Consider the following 22,847-nt stretch of genomic DNA (forward strand, 5'->3'; position numbering starts at 1 on the left):
TGAGGAGCAGGAATCGGTCTCACCGGACTGGGAAGACGCACTAATGGCCAAGTGCTCACAGCAGGCACTGGCTGTACCGGGTTATGGAGGCGCACTGGAGGGCGAGTGCGGGGAGCAGGAACAGGACGTACTGGGCTGGGCAGGCGAACTGGAGGCCTGGGGCTGGCTTTGGAGGTGCCAGACTAGTAACACGCACCTCAGGGCTAGTGCAGGGAGCAGGAACAGGACGTACTAATGGCTGAGTGCTCACAGCAGGCACTGGCCATACCGGTTTATGGCTGCACACTGAAAGGAGAGTGCGAGGAGCAGGCATAGGACATACTGGACTATGAAGACGCACTGGAGGCCTGGTGCGTGGGGCTGGCTTTGGAGGCACCAGACTAGTAACACACACCTCAGGGCTAGTGCGGGGAGCAGGAACAGGACATACTGGATTATGGAGGCATACCGGAGAGAGAGTGCGAGAAGCAGGCATATGCTCACCACAATAAGCACGGGGAGTTGGCTCAGGGCTCACCCCTGGCTCACCTCAGGGCTCACCCCTCTCCCAGTGTCTGTTGGAAAGCAGACTGAACCAGGTTTTCCTCTGGGACACTGCCTGTGCTTAGCTCTATTCATTTTTTTTATCCTAAAAAACTCCCTAGTTCTTGCCAATGACAAGCATACCCATAACATGATGCCACCAATATGCTTGAAAATATGAAGAGTGAAACTCAGAGGTGTTGTGTTGGATTTGCCCCAAACATACTGCTTTGTATTCAGGACATAAAGTACATTTCTTTGCCACATGTTTTGCAGTATTACTTTAGTGCCTTATTGCAAACAGGATGCATGTTTTGGAATATTTTTATTCTGTACAGGCTTCCTTCTTTTCACTGTCATTTAGGTCTGCATTGTGGAGTAACTACAATGGTGTTGATCCATCCTCAGCTTTCTTCTATCACAGCCATTTAACTCTGTAACTACCTTGAAATCTCCATATATTTGCAATTCCCTTATCCAAATGGATTATTCATTTACCTAGTTCTTATTAATAGCTCTAATCAAGTTGTAAATTACAGTGCTTGGAGAATGCTGTTATTTCTAACTGAAAGTAGATGCTTTTTCCACTTGGAACCAGTATGTTCGCTAGACCTTATGCATGGTTTCCTCATGTATAAAGGTGGTGGAATTAGGGAATTAAGTCAAGGACAGAATACAGTGTATCTGTAGACACCTCTGCCACACCTTCATTTATTCGATCTACACCCCAAATGAATCGCTGGTGAATAGCATGCTATTCTTATGCTTAAATTCAAGGTCAGAATACGCATGGCGAGAAAAGTGCATAAAAAGGTAATTATGTTCCATTTACGCATGCTTAATTCGGGTCGGAATCGACACCCTGGTGCACTGTTGCCCTTGCACAGGTAATAAATAGGAAAGGAGATCAAATCAAATCACATTTATTTGTCACATGCGCCGAATACAACTGGTGTAGATTTTACAGTGAAATGCTTACTTAAACTTCTTAGAGCTAGGGTCTATTTTCCTGAATTTCTGCCTGACTGACGTGCCCAAAGTAAACTGCCTGTTACCCAGGCCCAGAAGCCAGGATATGAATATAATTGGTAGCATTGGATAGTGTTATTCAGGCCCAGAAGCCAGGATATGCATATAATTGGTAGCATTGGATAGAAAACACATTGAAATTTCTAGAAATGTTAAAATAATGTCTGACTATAACACAATTGATATGGCAGGCGAAATTCCAAAGAAAAACAAAACAGAATTATTTTTTTTGATCCCAGGCTCTTATAATGGAAAGCTATGGGTTCTATGTAATTCCAGCTCCCAGATTGCAATTCCTATGGCTTCCACTAGATGTCAACAGTCTTTGTTCATTGTTTCAGGCTTGTTTCTTCAAAAACAAGCAAGAATTTTGAGTTTCTGTACAAAGACTCCCAGTTCAAAATCAGTCTGTTGGCACGCGCTTACTTACTAATTTTACATACTTCTTTCCGTATGAAATATTATAGTTTATTTAGATTTTAGGATACCTGAGGATTAGATAGAAATGTAGTTAGACTTGTTTGAACAAAGTTTAGCAGTAGCTTCTTGGACTCCTTTGTCTGCATGTTGAATGAGTGGATTACTGAAATCGATGGTGCCAACTAAACAGACTTTTTGGGATGTAAAGAAGGATTTTATCTAACAAAACGACCAATCATGTTGTAGCTGGGACCCTTGGTATTGCAAGCAGAGGAAGATTTTCAAAAGTAAGTGATTTATTTAATCTCTATTTGTGATTTTATGAAGCCTGTGCTTGTTGAAAAATATGTCGTTGTGGGGCACGGTCTTCAAACAATCACATGGTATGCTTTCGCTGTAAAGCCTATTATAAATCAGGCAGTGCAGTTAGATTAACAAGAATTTACGTTTTTAAATGATACAAGATACTTGTATGTTCATGATTGTTTAATATTATGATTATTTATTTATTTATTAAACAACAATACAGTTCAAGAAATAGAGTTAAGAAAAAATGTACTAAATAAACTGAAGTAAAACAATTACCTGGAAGGTCAGATAGAAGTCTTCCTCCACATTGCCCTCATAGCTGAGCAGCTCTCCAAGCCCATGTGCCAGGTCCTGAAATGGAAAATAATGTATGTCACTTTTATTACTTACTGTCAACGGACTGCACACGGGTGATATATTACTATGTGTGCCTGCATGAATGTGCACATTATGTTACCAAGCTTCTATTTGAAAGCTAATCATCTGTGTCTGGAAAAATGTATATTCAGCAAACCATTCAACCATTCAACACAACAGAATTTTCAGATGGGACTGTACTGCAAACAACTTTTAACCGTCTTCTTATTCAGCCCAACTGTAAATGAATTACATAAATTGAGGGCACGATTTCTGATCGGTTGTACAGTGTCATGGCTATGCCTGCCTGTCACACCCCAAGGGAGCCAGTGCTGAATTACTGTGGCAGTAAGACTATGCCAGGCCAGCCACCCTGCTTCATTGAAGCCACAGTGTTATTAAAAAAAGTTTTTTAGGAAGATAGGGGAGAGAAAAATGCCCCACTCTTATGTAACTGTGAACAAAGCCAAAATATAAATTAAAAAAAGAGGCAGGAATCTGGCACAGTTTAACAATTAAAACCAAACTCTTATACCAAAAAACACAATGTCAGCAATGGTGACCTGAGAGCTGTTTCACACTGGACAGATTAAATGAAAATGTTAATTTATTCAGAGGAGTTTCAGAGGTTGGATCCAGTCCAGAGGAAAACGTTTGGGAGTAAAGACAGAAAGCTGAACGGTTGGTCCTCCTGATGGTTAACTGGGGTTTTGTGATCCTCACTTTAACTCCCTAAAACCCACACTGGCCTGCAGGCTAATTTACCTATACTAATGAGGATGCCTATCCTCAGAGAAAGTGTACTACTCTAAATGGTGTGCTTGAGATGAAGCAATCGTAGAAGACGAACTGGCATAACCTGATGCAGGTCGCCCAGGGTAGTGGTTGCCATGCCAACAGGAGTATTCTGGTCACATGGCACGATGTGTGGAGTCAAGAGCTTGTTGTAGCAGTATGGAGGGAAGTGGATGTCCAGACAAATGCTGTTCTAGACAGCGAGACCCATGAGCTGACACAGAGTTAAGGACAATACACTGATTTACAGACAGTTTAGACCGTTTTAGGTGATCGGTTTTTACCAAAGCAGGACCAGTGTCTTATGTCAAAAATCTATCCTGAGCCATCTAACAACGCCCAGACAATATGAAATCACTGCACATCACTCAGTGACAATGAATATATTAGTGCAACACAATAACACAGGAAATTTGAACATAACATACGGTACCATACAACTGTGAATGTTTGGGCTAATGCCCAGTAACCACAGTGTTTCAGAACTACACCAGGACAGAGTAAATTACTATATTGTGTTACTGTGTGTGTTCGGTCTACGTCAGCCACCGCCCCTTTCCTACAAAACCCAGCAGGTGCATAGAACATTTAGTCCATTAATTCTCCATCACCTACACACACACACATACACACAAGCAAGCACACGCACACTCACGCATGCACACTCACGCATGCACACACACACACACACACACACACACACACACACACACACACACACACACACACACACACACACACACACACACACACACACACACACACACACACACACACACACACACACACACACAAGCAGTAACGCATGCAACCTTGCACGCACACACAGGCAGAACATTTCCACAGCTGTCTAGTCTCCATATGGTCTCCGTATGAGGGAGCCACTTTGGCTATATTTCAGAGGAATAGCACACAGATCCCTTTATAATGTGTAACTGCAGGTAGAGTGGGTGCCTTGATTCAAGAGTACAAACACCTAAGCACACATGCATGCAAACTGTTCAGATACACACAACGCTCTAACGAACACATGCACATACATACACACACACACACACACACACACACACACACACACACACACACACACACACACACACACACACACACACACCTCACACCACACACCATCCCACACATACACTACACACACACACACACACATACACATACACACACACACACACACACACACACCACACACGTTTGTGCACACTTACACACATTTAAAGACCATTGGAAATTAAACTGGGTTTTTGTAGCGAAGGGAATACACCGCCACCTACTACAAAACTCAATGTCATTGATTATTTCCATGGTTGATTCTTGGCCTTACATAAGAATCAGATTCTCACTTTACAATGTTAGGCCACACAAAGGGAAGGAGCTTCACACGTGTTTCTTTCGGGGAGTTTGAGGGCCAAGACATAATAGTAGGCTATAGGGAACATACTGTATTACACATAAATGTGCTGTACCATGTGCTTTGAGAGAGTGGTACAGTAGCGTGCCAAGCTATATCAGTACAGGAGCTGACAGACTGACTTCTTGACATTGCGTCTCTGACCCCAGGGCAATCAGAGAGGTAATGCCAGGACAACCGGCTGCCTTCAAGTGTCTCTATATTTCTCTCCCTCTCCCTCTCTCTGTGTCCGAATAGCTCTCCTCTGATTTTCTCGCTGTCCCTGTAGTCTCATTTTGCAACGTGTCTTTATCCATCTCATTGGAAGTGATTTAAAAAATATATATATATTTAACCTTTATTTAACTAGGCAAGTCAGTTAAGAACAAATTCTTATTTACAATGACGGCCTACACTGGCCAAACCCGGACGACGCTGGGCAAATTGTGCACCGCCCTATGGGACTCCCAATCATGGCCGGTTGTGATACAGCCTGGATTCGAACCAGGGTGCCTGTAGTGACGCCTCAAGCACTGAGAAGCAGTGCGTTAGAAAGCAGGCTCAATTCCAGCACAACACTATTGCAACGTGTACAAATTCCAAGCAACATGCCCAAAGTAAGAACGGCATGCTGCGTGCACAGTCTCTGCACTGTGCAAAACGTAACTGTAACATAACACAGAGCTTTGACAAGCCCCAGCTCACCTGTAGGTAGGAATGAACTGGATATGCTCAACTTCCCAAGTAATACATCACTCCCTTGAAACACACATAAGGGAAAACTTATTCACTCTATTTATTTACCACTTTCTATTGCCATCTCTTGAAAACACACTCAACTAATTTACTTTAATTAAATGACACCCTATGGTGGTTCCTCTCTAGGTTTCTTCCTATGTTCCAGCCTTCCTAGGGAGTTTTTCCTAGCAACTGTGCTTCTGCATCTGCATTGCTTGTTGTTTGGGTTTTTAGGCTGGGCATCTACAAAGTAAAGCACTTTGTGAAAACTGCTGATTTTAAAAAGGGCTTTATAAAATACACTTGATTGATTGATTGTGACATCCCACTAGAAGGCAGACACACACCGGGCCGACCAATCGCAGCACAGTGGTTTCTGTGTTGGCGCTACGGTCACTCGTGATCAGTCCTAACAGCACTAAATCCACACCCATGGATTACATTTTTTGTATCAACAGTAAGTCTTCTTCAGGCAGTACAACCATGTAGACAGGTAGATCAAGTCGAGAGGACAACCCTATAAATTAATGTATTGTTATACAAGGTCAAAGTTTGTAAGTCATGAGTACTCCAGGAAAGGCTTTACAGACAAAGGACTATCTACAGGCTGTTTACAATGTAAGTATATGTTACCTAAATATGTTATGTTAACTAAAATACAAGAGTCAGCTGAATGGACTTAACCTAGATAGAATCTAGCTCGTAGATAAATAGGAAGGTACAGTGGGTCAAGTGAGGACAAAAGACTTGGTTGGTATACTGTGTACCGGGGAATTTGTAATGTAATGTAATGTAATGTAATGTAATTTGGAAATAGCCACTGAATGGTTTTTCAATACAGTCAATACCACTGAAACTATTTATTTTAAGTTTTGTAATAAATTTGAATATTTGTATCTACTTTTTAAGTAAATACCAGCAGTGAACTTGTGCAATACATTAGGAGATAAAGATCGTGTTTCATTTCACCTGTCACATCATTTTTCATTATGTAGATCACCAGTAGTCCCCAGTCATATGGTATGTGTTTACAAGCACACAACGAGGAAAGAACATAGCCTTGTGAGTCCCTCACTGTTGTGCAGCACACGCCAGGTGATCTAGTTACATTATGTAATTCACAACAAAATGTTTGCCAGCAAGATACACTAAAATTTCAAAAGTATGTGGACAACCATTTAAATGAGTGGATTCAGCTATTTCAGCCACACCCCTTGTTGACAGGTGTATAAAATCTTCGATCACACAGCCATGCAATCTACATAGACACACATTGGCAGTAGAATGGCCCTTACTGAAGAGCTCAGTGACTTTCAAGGTGGCACCGTCACAGGATGCCCCCTTTCCAACAAGTCAGTTGGTCAAATTTCTGTCCTGCTAGAGCTGCCCCGGCCACCTGTAAGTGCTGTTATTGTGAAGTGGAAACGTCCAGGAGCAACAACAGCTCAGCCACGAAGTGGTAGGCCACACAAGCTCACAAAACGGGACCGCCGTATGCTGCAGCGTGTAAAAATCGTCTGTCTTAGGTTGCAACACTCACTACCAAGTTCCAAACTGCCTCTGGAAGCAACGTCAGCACAATAACTGTTTGTCGGGAGCTTCATGAAATAGGTTTCCATGGCCGAGTAGCCTCACACAAGCCTAACATCACCATGCACGATGTGAAGCGTCGGCTGGTGTGGTGTAAAGCTCACTCTGGAGCAGTGGAAACAAGTTCTCTGGAGTGATGAATCACGCTTCACCATCTGGCAGTCCGACAGGACAAATCTGGGTTTGGCAGATGCCAGGAGAACGCTACCTGCCCCAATGCATAGTGCCAAATGTAAAGTTTGTTGGAGGAGGAATAATGGTCTGGGGCTGTTTTTCATGGTTCAGGCTATGCCCCTTAGTTTCAATGAACGGAAATATTAATGCTACAGCATACAATGACATTCTAGACAATGCTGTGTTTCCAACTTTATGGAAACAGTTTGGGGAAAGCCCATTCCTGTTTCAGCATGACAATGCCCCCATGCACAAAGCGAGGCCAATACAGAAATGGTTTGTCTAGATCGGTGTGGAAAAACTTGACTGGCCTGCACAGAGCCCTGACCTTAACGAGAGTCTTGTCTTTAAAATGGTGTAAAATAGTCATACGTTTAAGAAATTGAAGTAATAGCATTTCTAAGGTATTTTCTACATTTCTAAGGCAAGCGTCCCACCTAGCCCATAGAGGTTAACCCCATCGATCACCTTTGCGAGCCAGGCCTAATCGGCCAACATCAGTGCCTGACCTCATTTATGCTCGAGGCTGAATAGAAGCATGTCCCCAGAGCAATGTTCCAACATCTAGTGGAAAGCCTTCCCAGAAGAGTGGAGGCTGTGTGTCACGTCCTGACCAGCAGATGGAGCTATTGTATTCGTTTTGGGGTCAGGACGTGGCAGTTTTTGTGTATGTGAATGATTGTGTTGTTGATTGGGACTTCCAATTGAAGGCAGGTGTGTTGAGTTGCCTTTGATTGGAAGTCCTATATAGGTGTGTGTGTTTTTCTTTGGGGTTGTGGGTGGTTGTTTTTGCACTGCGTTTCATAGCCTGCAGAACTGTTGCTGTTGTCACCTTTATTGTTTTGTCAAGTGGATGCTTTACTCCTTTTTAAAAAATTAAATATGAGTATTCACATACCTGCTGCACCTTGGTCTTCTCTCCATGACAACTTCTGTTACAGAACCACCCACCAAAGGACCAAGCAGCAGAAGAGGAGGAAGCCATGGGAGAAAAAAATTGAGGAATGGACCTGGCAGGACGAAAGACAATTCTGGGAGGACAAGTTAAGGGAGCTAAGGGAACCCGAGAGGCAGCCCCAAGATTTTTTTTATGGGGGGGCACACGGGTAGTTTGGCCAGGCCAGGGAAGAGCCGTAAGCCAGCTACCCGTGACTACAGGGAGGTGCGTATAAGGTGGAGGGCGCCATGTTACGCTGAGGTGCGCACCATCTCGCCTATACGGACGCACAGCCCAGTCCGCCCAGTACCAGCCCCACGCATCAGGAGTCTAGTGCGTCAGCCCAGCCTTGCCAGTCAAGAGTCACCAGAGCTGCCCGCCAGTCGTAAGTCACCAGAGCTGCCCACCAGTCGTAAGTCACCAGAGCTGCCCGCCAGTCGTAAGTCGCCAGAGCTGCCCGCCAGTCGTCAGTCGCCAGAGCTGCCCGCCAGTCGTCAGTCGCCAGAGCTGCCCGCCAGTCGTCAGTCGCCAGAGCTGCCCGCCAGTCGTCAGTCGCCAGAGCTGCCCGCCAGTCGTCAGTCGCCAGAGCCGCCCGCCAGTCGTCAGTCGCCAGAGCCGCCCGCCAGTCGTAAGTCGCCAGAGCCGCCCGCCAGTCGTAAGTCGCCAGAGCCGCCCGCCAGTCGTAAGTCGCCAGAGCCGCCCGCCAGTCAGGAGCCGCCAGAGCCGCCCGCCAGTCAGGAGCCGCCAGAGGGGCCCGGCTGCCCGGAGCCGCCAGAGGGGCCCGGCTGCCCGGAGCCGCCAGAGCGGCCCGGCTGCCCGGAGCCGCCAGAGCGGCCCGGCTGCCCGGAGCCGCCAGAGCGGCCCGGCTGCCCGGAGCCGCCAGAGCGGCCAGACTGCCCGGAGCCGCCAGAGCGTGCCCGCCTGCCCGGAGCCGCCAGGGTGCCCTGCCTGTCCTCCGGCGCCAGCCCGGGTGGCCCTGCCCGTCCTCCGGCCCAGCCCGAGTGGGCCTCCCGCCCTCCGGCCCAGCCCGAGTGGGCCTCCCGCCCTCCGGCCCAGCCCGAGTGGCCCTCCCGCCCTCCGGCCCAGCCCGAGTGGCCCTCACGCCCTCCGGCCCAGCCCGAGTGGCCCTCATGCCCTCCGGCCCAGCCCGAGTGGCCCTCCCGCCCTCCGGCCCAGCCCGAGTGGCCCTCCTGCCCTTCGGCCCAGCCCGAGTGGCCCTCCCGCCCTCCGGCCCAGCCCGAGTGGCCCTCCGGTCCTCCGGCCCAGCCCGAGTGGCCCTCCGGTCCTCCGGCCCAGCCCGAGTGGCCCGCCTGTCCTCCGGCCCAGCCCGAGTGGCCCGCCTGTCCTCCGGCCCAGCCTGAGTGGTCCGTCTGCCAGGGTCAGCCCGAGTGGCCCGTCTGCCCGGCGCAGCTATCGGCGCCACCAAAGTGGGCGACGCCGAAGGTGGAGCGAGGTCCACGTCCTGCACCTGAGCCACCTCCAGGATAGGTGGGTTGGGGAGGGAGGGTGTAGCACAGTGCCGTTGGTGACGGCGGCCACCCTCCCTTCCCTCCCTTATTGTTTAGCAGTTATTGTTTATGGGGTTTTTGTTGGTGTTTTCTTTTGGTAGATGCATTCCGGGGTCTGCCCGGGGGGGGGGGGGGGGGGGGGGACGCCGTCCTGCCGCGGGGCGACGTGGGGCGGACGTGGCGTTTTGTGTATGTGAATGATTGTGTTGTTGATTGGGACTTCCAATTGAAGGCAGGTGTGTTGAGTTGCCTTTGATTGGAAGTCCTATATAGGTGTGTGTGTTTTTCTTTGGGGTTGTGGGTGGTTGTTTTTGCACTGCGTTTCATAGCCTGCAGAACTGTTGCTGTTGTCACCTTTATTGTTTTGTCAAGTGGATGCTTTACTCCTTTTTTAAAAATTAAATATGAGTATTCACATACCTGCTGCGCCTTGGTCTTCTCTCCATGACAACTTCTGTTACACTGTGATAGCAGCAAAGGGGGCAGCAACTCCATATTAATGCCTATGATTTTGGAATTAGATGTTCGACGAGCAGGTGTCCACATTCTTTTGACCATGTAGTGTATCTTATAACTATTAAGTTAACTCTGTAAAAGTTGCTAAATGCTCTGTTGTGCATTTGGTTTGCTAATCACACAGTGACAATGGCAGCTTCATTAAATAGTACAAAACATCAGTCTCAATGTCAACAGTGAAGAGACGACTCCGGGATGCTGGCCTTCCAGGCAGAGTTCCTCTGTCCAGTGTCTGTGTTTCGCCCATCTTAATATTTTCTTTTTATTGGCCAGTCTGAGTTATGGCTTTTTCTTTGCAACTCTACCTAGAAAGCCAGCATCCTGGAGTCGCCTCTTCAAGGTTGACGCTGAGACTGGTGTTTTGCGCATACTATTTAATGAAGCTGCCAGATGAGGACTAGTGAGGCGTCTGTTTCTCTAACTAGACACTCTAATGTACTTGTCCTCTTTCTCAGTTGTACACCAGGGCCTCCCACTTCTCTTTCTATTCTGGTTAGAGCCAGTTTGCTCTGTTCTGTGAAGGGAGTAGTACACAGCGTTGTACCAGATCTTCAGTTTCTTGGCAATTTCTCACATGGAATAGCCTTCATTTCTCAGAACAAGAATAGACTGACGAGTTTCAGAAGAAAGGTCTTTGTTTCTGGCTATTTTGAGCCTGTAATCGAACCCACAAATGCTGATGCACCAGATACTCAACTAGTCTAAAGAAGGCCAGTTGTATTGCTTCTTTAATCAGAACAACAGTTTTCAGCTGTGCTAACATAATTGCAAAAGGGTTTTCTAATTATCAATTAGACTTTTAAAATGATAAACTTGGATTAGCTAACACAACGTGCCATTGGAACACAGGAGAGATGGTTGCTGATAATGGGCCTCTGTACGCCTATGTAGATATTCCATAAAAAAAATTAGCCGTTTCCAGCTACAATAGTCATTTATAACGTTAACAATGTCTACACTGTATTTCTGATGAATTTGATGTTATTTTATTGGACAAAATGTTTTCTTTTCTTTCAAAAACGAGGAAATTTCTAAGTGACCCCAAACCTTTGAACGGTTGTGTGTGTGTGTGTGTGTGTGTATGTGTGTGTGTGTGTGTGTGTGTGTGTGTGTGTGTGTGTGTGTGTGTGTGTGTGTGTGTGTGTATTATTTTACTGCTCTAGGGATATAATTATTGTTTGGATAAACTTATTTACTATTGTGTATTGATTTTTACCTTACATTTTTTTACTCTTTATGCAATGTGCACTGCAGATAACACCAGAAGAAGAATTATCACTGAATTACCACAGTGAATTATTGTATTGTTTGTTTGTGTCAATTAATCCCATAAGTGATGGGTTGCCAATTGACGATTTGACACAAATAAATGTTTCATTCATTCATTGTAGGAAGGGGTAAAGTGACTATGCATAGATAATAAACAGCAAGTAGCAGCAGTGTAAAAACAAAAGGGGATTAATTGTTCAGCAGTCTTATGGCTTGTGGGTAGAAGCTGTTAAGGTGCCTTTTGGACCTAGACTTGGCGCTCCGATACCGCTTACCGTGCGGTAGCAGAGAGACCAGTCTGACTTGGGTGACTGGAATCTTTGATCATTTTGGGGGCCATCCTCTGACACCGTGTCATGTTGGTATGAATGATTCGGGAGACAGGCGCAGGAATGCATAATAGTTATTTTTATTACACCCAATTACGTCGTGCCGTGTAAAGGAACGGGGACGAAGACCAAACAAACACGTAACAAAACACACGGTTGAACCCCAAACAAAAGAGCAAGGAGTACACGCACACAATGATTAACACACGTGCACAATGATTAACACACGGGACGAGACCTGTAATCATCTGCGCAATCCACAAGGGCAAGAAAGCCCAAAACACACAGCACAGGTACTCACACGCACCAACGGACATTATAACAATAATCGACCCACAATGGAAACCAAAGGGCACATATATACAAATACTAATCAGTGGAAATAGGGGACAGGTGTGCGTGATGAAAGTTCCGGAGGAATCCGTGACACACCGCCTAGTATATAGGTCCTGGATGGCAGGAAGCTTAGCCCCAGTGATGTACTGGGCTGTACACACTACCCCCGGTAGCGCCTTACGGTCGGATGCTGAGCAGTTGCCATACTAGGCGGTGATGCAACCGGTCAGGATGCTCTCGATGGTGCAGCTGTAGAACTTTTTGAGGATCTGGGGATCTGGGGACCTATGCTGTCTAATATTTGTTTTGTGTGTGAAGCAAACTGTGAGTAGCATTTTTGAGTTACTTGTATAACTTTACGAGCTTGGATGTTTGTCTTGCAAATAGTTTAGGTCAGAGACTGTATAAAATGTTCGCAATGCGCTCATTAGCATTTGGTTAGCATTCCCTATGGGATTTTAAATATACTTGTTTACATAATATTGCTAACCTTAGGATTACAAAGGCTCAGTAGGGTTTTAAAATAGTGCCCCTTGTGTTCAGTTCTGGTATTACCGAATATATCTTGGTATGGCACAAGGTTGGTATGAAGGTATGACAATCTGGATACCGCCCAAGCCTAGAGGAAAACCCTATGAAAGTTATGTCAGATAACGTTGGCTTACAATGACATTACATGTGAATGATTGGGTCAATATAATGATTATGTGGCCACTGCCATCCTAATATGCAGACAGACCAGCAGTCCAGATCAGCTTTATCTTCGGAGGGTTATGGATGTTATGTTCAGTGGTTTGAAATGTAACTTTTTTGTATCTCTTACTTATTAATCGCAGGAAATATCATGCTTGACATTATATCATGAAGATTCTGTTATTGTTCATGTCTCGCAAAAGTGGTTTACATACGTCCTATGAAATATAGATAGATAATAAGCACATATTGGATGGTTAGACAGATTTATAGCATCAAAAATACATTAAGTTATCTGTTTCTCCAGTGTGGTTTTCAAGCACTGCCTCATCTGTTGTCTGTGTGTGTGGTGCAGATTGCTGTATATCTGAAAACGTTGACACAGTAATTCCTAGGTTAGGAATGAAAGGATACAGTCCCGATCAATTGAAACTCAAGAGTAGTTGTCACACTTCCAGCTGCTGAACCAATGACAACAGGAATCCTTCAACTAGGTGAACATGCCTGAAAAAACTAACAATTTTGATATTTAATCCAGTGAAAGGGCATAAATGCGACTGGGAAAACCCCTCCATAGGCCTAATGTAACACAAACGTCTATTCAATGACTACTCTGATAATATTTTATATAGTAGTTTTTTAAAAGTAGACTGAAAACATTCCCAGGAGCATTCAGCAGCAATCCTTAACCAGATGAAAACACTGACCTTCAAACATGAAACATTATTGTGCCTTTCACAGCTCGGCTATGAAAAGCTGACATGAACTTTCTGGCACAAAAAAAAACAGTTTTAATGAGCGGGCCACAGTTTTCATTATGTCTAGGCAAGCAGCCATCACTTCTGAAAATGTATCTATGAAAAGAATAACTCAGCTTGGAGGACTGTGAGTGAAGGAGAAAGAGCGACTCCGTGCCTCCAAAAGCAACAAGCACACTCATAGTTATTGTGTTTTTATAGGCAGTGTGACTGTGGCTTAATGGCTAGTATTCGAATTCTGCTGAGATTTCAATGAAAGCTGATTTACTTTCCATTGCATTGCATACATTATCTAAAATGAGAGAGAGAAACATTTGAAAAATCTTGCATGGGTTTTAAGAAATATATGGATTCTATGTAAATTTTGATTAGCCATGGCAAAATGTGTATAATTGCAAGAAAGAAGAATTGAAACTGGAATTTGTCTCATCAGCCCCATTACAAACTTGTAGAACTGCAGGAAACTAGCTTTACAACTGTAAAATGTTCTCTCTGCCCCATGAATGACAAAATGTGGTAATTATCTTTAAAACAGCAAATGTGCATCGAAGAGGGCCTCTTTACCCCCCTGACTATGTCTCACCATAGTGAATAATCTGTTGAAGCAGCAGCAGGAACCACTCCTTGGTGAGGCCTCCCATGTCGAGCCCTGCCTCTCCTATGAAGGTCACCTTGAGCTTTTTCTTTAGGTCCACTTTTTTCCTGCTCAGCTGGACAGGGCGACAGAGGGTTGGAGAGGAGGGGAGGAGGGGTGATACAAACCCTGCGTTTTACAGCCAGGCAGATTTTTCAAATTAAGCCATGGTGACAGAATACTTCCCAGAGCAAAAGACCAGATGGGCTTTAGGGGGGGAAGGAATGGGCCCACTAATGGCTCTGTGCTTTAGTGTTATGTATCACCATTAAAAGACAGAGTGCTGAATAAGCTGTCAGACAGTTATAGTGCTCATGGGACCAGACAACTTCATAAAGAAGAGCATACTGAGTGGGAAATATTTTTTTACAGAGGACAGCGTCTCAACAATGTCTCGACCATACCCAACGCTTGGGCCACCCAGGCTTGGTGTGTTAGGTCTTACCTCAACCAGTGAGTCGTTGAGTAGCTGGGCCCGTCGTACCTTGATGTTAAGGAACAGCAGGTTCATGTTCACTCTGCCTGCGGGAGACCTTGTTCACCAGGCTTTGCTGGAAAAACACATACTGTAAAAAAAAAAATATGAAAGCAGGTCATCTCAGTTTATGCACAACTCAGAGTCAATGGTGTCGATGATAAAGGAAAGTTGACAGAAAACAACAGGCTGTGTGTCTCACTCTGGCCATGCTGATCATCTGCTGTTCTGAGTCCCTCTGGATGATGGCTCTCTTCACCATTGTTGACAGGATAAATGGGAACTGGCATAAAGAGAACCTGAGGATGAGAAGAGAGGAGGAAATAATGGACTTGGGAAAAATAACTGCAAATATGGAAGCAGGAAGATTTCTGTGAAGAGGAAGAGAGCAACCCACAGTCTCTGGTCTGATCCAGATCCATAATAATTTCCATCTTTAGAATGAAGAATGATTGTGCAATATCCTTCTCTCTCCATAACATGTGTCCCTTTACGGTCACACTTCATATGGAGGCGTGATGCTCTGTTTTGAGTTTCGGCTCTGACTCACAGAGCTGTTCCACTGAGGGTAGTCACAGCGAGAGAAGAACTGGGGGAGGCTCACCTTCTGTAGCGCTGCATTAGACTTTGAACTGTTCATATGAGGTATGGCACAGAAGAGGGAGCTCTATCATCAAAAACGTGGAATGGACAAGCAGGGAGAGAGGAAAAACGTGAAGCTTATGAGAAGTACAGAGCATTCGGAAAGTATTCAGACCCCTTCACTTTTTCCACCTTTTGATACGTTACAGCCCTATTCTAAAATGTATTAAATTAATTGTTATCCTCATCAATCTACACACAATGTCCCATAACGACAAAACAAAAACATGTTTTAACATTTTTGCAAATGTATTAAAAATAAAAAAACAGATACCTTATTTACATAAGTATTCAGACCCTTTGCTATGAGACTCTAAATTGAGCTCAGATGCATCTTGTTTCCACTGATCATCCTTGTGATGTTTCTACAACTTGATTGGAGTCCACCTGTGGTAAATTCAATTAATTGGACATCATTTGGATAGGCACACACCTGTCTATTTAAGGTTCCACAGTTGACAGTGTATATCAGAGATAAAACCAAGCCATCAGGTCAAAGGAATTGGCCGTAGAGCTCCGAGACAGGATTGTGTTCACAGATCTGGGGAAGGTTCAGAAAACATTTCTGCAGCATTGAAGGTTCCCAAAAACACAGTGGCCTCGATCATTTTTACATGGTAGAAGTTTGGAACCACCAAGACTCTTCCTAGAGCTGGCCGCCCAGTTTTTCAGCGGCAGGGACTGGGAGAATAGTCAGGATCGAGGGAAAAGATGAATGGAGCAAAGTACAGAGAGATCCTTGATGAAAACCTTCTCCAGAGCGCTCAGGACTTCAGACTAGGGCAAAAGTTCACCTTCCAACAGGACAATGACCCTAAGCACGCAGCCAAGACAGCGCAGGAGTGGCTTCGGGACAAGTCTCTGAATGTCCTTGAGTGGCCCATCGAGAGCTTGGACTTGAACCCAATCGAACATCTCTGGAGAGACATGAAAATAGCTGTGCAGCGATACTCCCCATCCAATCAGACAGAGCTTGAGAGGAATGGGAGAGAAGAATGGGACAAACTCCCCAAATACAGATGTGCCAAGCTTGTAGCATAATACCCAAGAAGATTTAAGGCTGTAATCGCTGCCAAAGGTGCTATTTTATTTTTTTTACTGTTTTTGCTTTGTCATTATCGGGTATTGTGTGTAGATTGATGAGGGAAATTGTTTAAAATCCATTTAAGAACAAGGCTGTAACAAAATGTGGAAAAAGTCAAGGGCTCTGAATACTTTCTGAATGTGCAGTGTGCAGTCCAATTCTTTAGATTAACATTTAGCAAAAGAATAGGCCTAAACTTAAAGATAGGAAATTGAATACAAAACAGAATTGTTGTAGCCTATCTTTTTTACAATTGTCATACACTGTCAGTTACAGCAAGTACAGATTTATTCTGAGGAGTTAAATTATTAATGACCAACAGCATTTTCCTTAGGTGGACTAGGGTTACTAGATTTTAGGTTAAGTGAAATCAACGACTCTAGTAACACAGCTAGCTCAGGACACAGAGAGTAACTGTTGCAGTACTGCTGTGCACTGACTGACTGAGATATGACTGGAGTCAATGGGCTGTATGGAAGGGGAAGAGGCCTAAGGATTCCAGCGTGTCTTGCTTGGCCTGGCCCATTGTAATGTAAAGCTAGGCATTAGACCAACAGACAGAACTACTGCTGCAATAAAACATACTCAGGTGTAAGAGGACAGAGACACGGTGTACTGTAGGGATTAAATGAACATCCACTGCCACAGTTTGTAAGTCGCTCTGGATAAGAGCGTCTGCTAAATGACTTAAATGGAAATGGAAAATGGAACCAACAGGACCCGGAACAGCTTCTACCCCCAAGCCATAAGACTGCTAAATAGTCCGGGTAGCTATTTGGTTAACTATTTAACTATCTGCTTTGACCCTTTTTGCACTAACTTTTTTAACTCATCACATACGCTGCTGCTACTGTTTACTGTCACTTTGTTCCTAAATATAAAAACATATCTACCTCATTTACCTCGTACCCCTGCACATCGACTCAGTACTGGTACCCCTTGTGTATAACCAAGTTGTCGTTACTCATGTTTATCTATTAATACTTTCTATTATTTCTCAATTTTCTTTCTCTCTGCATTGTTGGGAAGGGCGGTAAACATTTCACTGTTAGTCGACACCTGTTGCTTACGAAGCATGTGACGAATAACATTGGACTTCATTTAATTTGTATGATAAAGGAAAACTCCACCCAAAAATGATATTTTGGTATTTGTTTCATTGGTCCACAGGTGATATAGTCCCAAAATGTTTTGAATGTCAGCAATGAAGTTTTCAAGATACTTTCATATATCTTGAAAACTTGATTGCTGACATGCAAAACATTTTGGGACTATATCAACAATGGACTAATAAAACAAATACCAAAATATAGTTTTTGGGTGGAATTTTCGGATTAGTGGGACGCTACCGTCCCATTTCGACAATTTCAGGTGAAATTGCAGAGCGCCAAATTCAAATTATATTACTATAAATATTAAACTTTCATGAAATCACAAGTGCAATACATCAAAGTAAAGCTTAACTTGTTGTTAATCCAGCCAAGGTGTCAGATTTCAAAAAGGCTTTACGGCGAAAGCAAACCATGCAATTATCTGAGGACAGCGCCCAGCACACAAATGCATAACAAATAATTTTCAACCAGGGAGTTCCGACAGGAAAGTCAGAAATAGCGATATAAAAAATGCCTTACCTTTGAAGATCTTCTTCTGTTGGCACTCCAAAAGGTCTCAGTTACATTACAAACGGTCCTTTTGTTCGATAATGTCCTTCTTTATATCCATAAAAACTCAGTTTAGCTGGCGCGCTTCAGTCAATAATCCATTCGGTTTCCCTCCTTGAAAATGCATACAAAATGAATCCCAAATGTTACCAATAGAACTTATCCAAACAAGTCAATCAATGTTTATAATCAATCCTTAGGTACCCTAATACGCAAATAAACGATCAAATTTAAGACGGAGAATTGTTATTGTCTTTACCGGCGAAAAATACCAAAGAACACGCTCTCAGTCACGCGCTTGGAAACACTACAGCCAAAATGGGAGCCACCTAGAAAAACTACAATTTCTGGCTCATTTTTCCAAAAACCAGCCTGAAACTCTTTCTAAAGACTGTTGACATCTAGTGGAAGCCCTAGGAACTGCAATCGGGCACGATTTCGCCCTATTATAAAAGTGCCAGCCATTGAAATCAGCGGTAGGATGAATTTGTTTTGGGTGGGAATGGTTTGTCCTCGGGGTTTCGCCTGCCATTTCAGTTCTGTTATACTCAGACATTGTTTTAACAGTTTTAGAAACATTTCAGTGTTTTCTATCCAAATCTACCAATTATATGCATATCCTAGCTTCTGGGCCTGAGCAGCAGGCAGTTTACTTTGGGCACGCTTTTCATCCGGACGTCAAAATACTGCCCCCTATCCCAAAGAAGTTAAGTACACATAAGCAATGCTGTATGTATGGTAAACAGTTTCTGCAGTGTAGCAACAGTAATCATAGTAACAGTAAATGGTAGTAGAGGTATAAATTGAACGCAGCACTCACCCTTTCCATTCTCTCAATAAGCTGTTAATAATTCCCTTCAACACGGATTTCTGGATGTCTTGGGGCTAAAAGAACATAAACAAACATGAGTTAACCTTTAAATCGGGTAAATATGACCCAAATGCTGCTAGTTTCAGGAAGAACTTTCAGGGAAAAAAATCTGAATATGATTTAATTCTGGGGTTTTTGCCATACGATATCCTTTTCCCTAGAAATGTCATGTACTTACATGTACTTACAGTGCACAGTAAAGCATCATAAACAGCATTCACACATTTTGAGTTGACTCCAGAATCCTCTATTGTGTTAAATGGGCCATTAGCTTCTAAGATAGGAGGAAAAGAGTGTTTCCCGCTGTTGTATGGTTTTATTTAAGGGCTTTTTAACGAGGGAGGGAGGACATATGTGTGTGTGTTGAACTATTCTCGCATGACGCCAACAAAACAAGGCTTGGACCGTTATGAGCAGTATGGATTACACATTTTTTAACTCTTACATTACGCACTGTTGGTTTCCTCATTAATAACACTTTCCAGAACGAGTACATGCTGTTCTGTATGCTTTACATCTTAAGAGAATTCACAACAGAGAAACAGGTGCTGCAAATATCAATAATTTAAGAAATGGAACTAATGTAAACTAAAGGACTTAGAATATTATAAAATTAGTAAGGTATCTTTTGGAAAAGCCAAAACATAAAACAAAAAGCCAACATGAACCATTTGAAAATCCATTACCTTGAAGGCAGCATTGATCTCTAGAAAGGAGTCAAAGGTAGTCAGGTAGAAATCCCACACATCCCGCCAGTCCCCTGAGATTGGGGCTCGCTCTGTCTTCCCTGCAGCCATGAAGTGCTTTGAAAGGTTGGTAATGGCTGACATCAACACCATTATCCCAGAAACCCTAGACCCACTCCAATTTGCATACCGCCCAAACAGTTCCACAGATGATGCAATCTTTATTGCACTCCACACTGCCCTTTCCCACCTGGACAAAAGGAACACTTATGTGAGAATGCTATTCATTGACTACAGCTCAGCGTTCAACACCATAGTACCCTCAAAGCTCATCACTAAGCTAAGGATCCTGGGACTAAACACCTCCCTCTGCATCTGGATCCTGGACTTCCTGACGGGCCTCCCCAGGTGGTGAGGGTAGGTAGCAACACATCTGCCACGCTGATCCTCAACACTGGAGCTCCACAGGGGTGCGTGCTCAGTCCCCTCCTGTACTCCCTCTTCACCCATGACTGCATGGCCAGGCCAGGCACGACTCCAACACCATCATTAAGTTTGCAGATGACACAACAATGGTAGGCCTGATCACCGACAACGACGAGACAGCCTATAGAGAGGAGGTCAGAGACCTGGCCAGGTGGTGCCAGAATAACAACCTATCCCTCAACGTAACCAAGACTAAGGAGATGATTGTGGACTACAGAAAAATGAGGACCGAGCATGCCCCCATTCTCATCGACGGGGCTGTAGTGGAGCAGGTTGAGAGCTTCAAGTTTCTTGGTGTCCACATCAACAACAAAATAGAATGGTCCAAACACACCAAGACAGTTGTGAAGATGACAAAGCCTATTCCCCCTCAGGAAACAAAAAATATTTGGCATGGGTCCTGAGATCCTCAAAAGGTTCTACAGCTGCAACATCGAGCACATCCTGACTGGTTGCATCACTGCCTGGTACGGCAATTGCTCGGCCTCTGACCACAAGGCACTACAGAGGGTAGTGCGTACGGCCCAGTATATCACTGGGGCTAAGCTGCCTGCCATCCAGGACCTCTACACCAGGCGGTGTCAGAGGAAGGCCCTAAAAATTGTCAAAGACCCCAGCCACCCCAGTCATAGACTGTTCTCTCTACTACCGCATGGCAAGCGGTACCGGAGTACCCAGTCTAGGACAAAAAGGCTTCTCAACAGTTTTTACCCCCAAGCCATAAGACCCCTGAACAGGTAATCAAATGGCTACGCAGACTATTTGCATTGTGTGACCCCCCAACCCCTCTTTTTACACTGCTGCTACTCTGTTTATCATATATGCATTTTCACATTAACTATACATTCCTGTTCATACTACCTCAAATGGGCCGACCAACCAGTGCTCCCGCACATTTGCTAACCGGGCTATCTGCATTGTGTCCCGCCACCCACCACCCGCCAACCCCTCTTTACACTACTGCTACTCTCTGTTCATCATATATGCATAGTCACTTTAACCATATCTACATGTACATACCACCTCAATCAGCCTGACTAACCGGTGTCTGTATGTAGCCTCGCTACTTTTATAGCCTTGCTACTGTAAATAGCCTCTTTTTACTGTTGTTTTATTTCTTTACTTACCTATTGTTCACCTAACACCTTTTTTGCACTATTGGTTAGAGCCTGTAAGTAAGCATTTCACTGTGAGGTCTACAGCTGTTGTGTTCGGCGCACGTGACAAAAAAACTTTGATTTGATTTGAACACCGTGGAAAGAATACATAAATCCTTGTCATAGCAAATCAAAGGTCATGGTGATCATAAGAGGGGAATAAGGTAGGCTACTCACTGTTACACAAGGTCAAAGGAAGGTCATAATGTAGGTAATTGGGAGAGGTGGTGTTACTCACTGGAACTCTTTGGTGGTTTTAGTGCGGAGAGGGATGACAGGGTCAGAGGGGAACGGGGCCTTCACCTCGTGGGGAATTGTGTCGATGGAGAACCTCTGTTTCTGCATCACATCACAGCAAATAGGAGGTAGCTCCCTCCCTGGGAAATTACAAAAGACACACACAGTTCTCTCTACATAGTGTAATACACATGACTAATGTGTACTGTGGCAGATATGTAAATTGTTTTTTCACTGCTTGCAAAGACACAGATGGGATACATACAGTAGTTCCACAATGCATATGATTCAGAAGGCTTTGATAGCGAGATCCTCAGACTGCGACTTGTTCAGATTAAGAAAACCAAGTCATTAACCACAACCCAATCAGTCAGTGTAATCACTTAGTACATTCACTGCATGACATTCAGTTGACTCCGGCTGACCTTCCGTTAAGTGTGGACACACATTGTCTCTACCCATCTTTTTCACGATCTAACAGGCTCTACCCACAAAGAGAATCAATGCAACGGTTGGGATAAACATTTCTCCCCCACGCTACAGACGGCTATATCCGTCAGTTAATACAGGACTAGCAAAGACCCAGTGCACTAGTTTTTTCTTTTTTTTTCTTCTAATTTGTATTTTATTAATATATACAATATCAGTCAAAAGTTTGGACACACGTACTTAATCCGGGGTTTTTCTATATTTTTACTATTTCCTACATTGTAGAATAATAGTGAAGACATCAAAGCTATGAAAAAATACACATGAAATGAAGTTCTAACCAAAAAAGTGTTAAACAAATCCAAATATATTTTATATTTGAAATTCTTCAAAGTAGCCATCCTTTGTTTTAATGACAGCTTTGCACAATCTTGTCATTCTCTCAGCCAGCTTCATGAGGTAGTCACCTGGAGTGCATTTCAATTAACAGGTGTGCCTTGTTAAACATAATAATTTGTGGAATTTCTTAACTTTTTACTATGTTTGGGCCAATCACTTGTGTTGTGACAAGGTAGGGGTGTACAGAAGATAGCCCTATTTGGTAAAAGACCAAGTCCATATTATGGCAAGAACAGCTCATATAAGCAAAGAGAAATGGCAGTCCATCATTACTTTAAGATTAAGAAGTGAAGGTCAGTCAATACAGAACATTTGAAGAACTTCTAAAGTTTCTTCAAGTGCAGTTGCAAAAACCATTAAGTGCTATGATAAAACTGGCACTCATGAGGACCTCCACAGGAAAG

At 44.0% G+C, this 22,847-nt stretch overlaps 1 pseudogene; it reads right to left on the minus strand.

Moving 5' to 3' along the window:
* Nucleotides 1-22,847, minus strand: part of LOC106605694 (putative E3 ubiquitin-protein ligase HECTD2) — a 66,832-nt pseudogene that overhangs the window by 21,970 nt on the left and 22,015 nt on the right.

This window comes from Salmo salar, chromosome 01, assembly GCF_965601325.2.
Source record: "Salmo salar chromosome 01, fSalSal1, whole genome shotgun sequence".
NCBI lineage: Eukaryota > Metazoa > Chordata > Actinopteri > Salmoniformes > Salmonidae > Salmo > Salmo salar.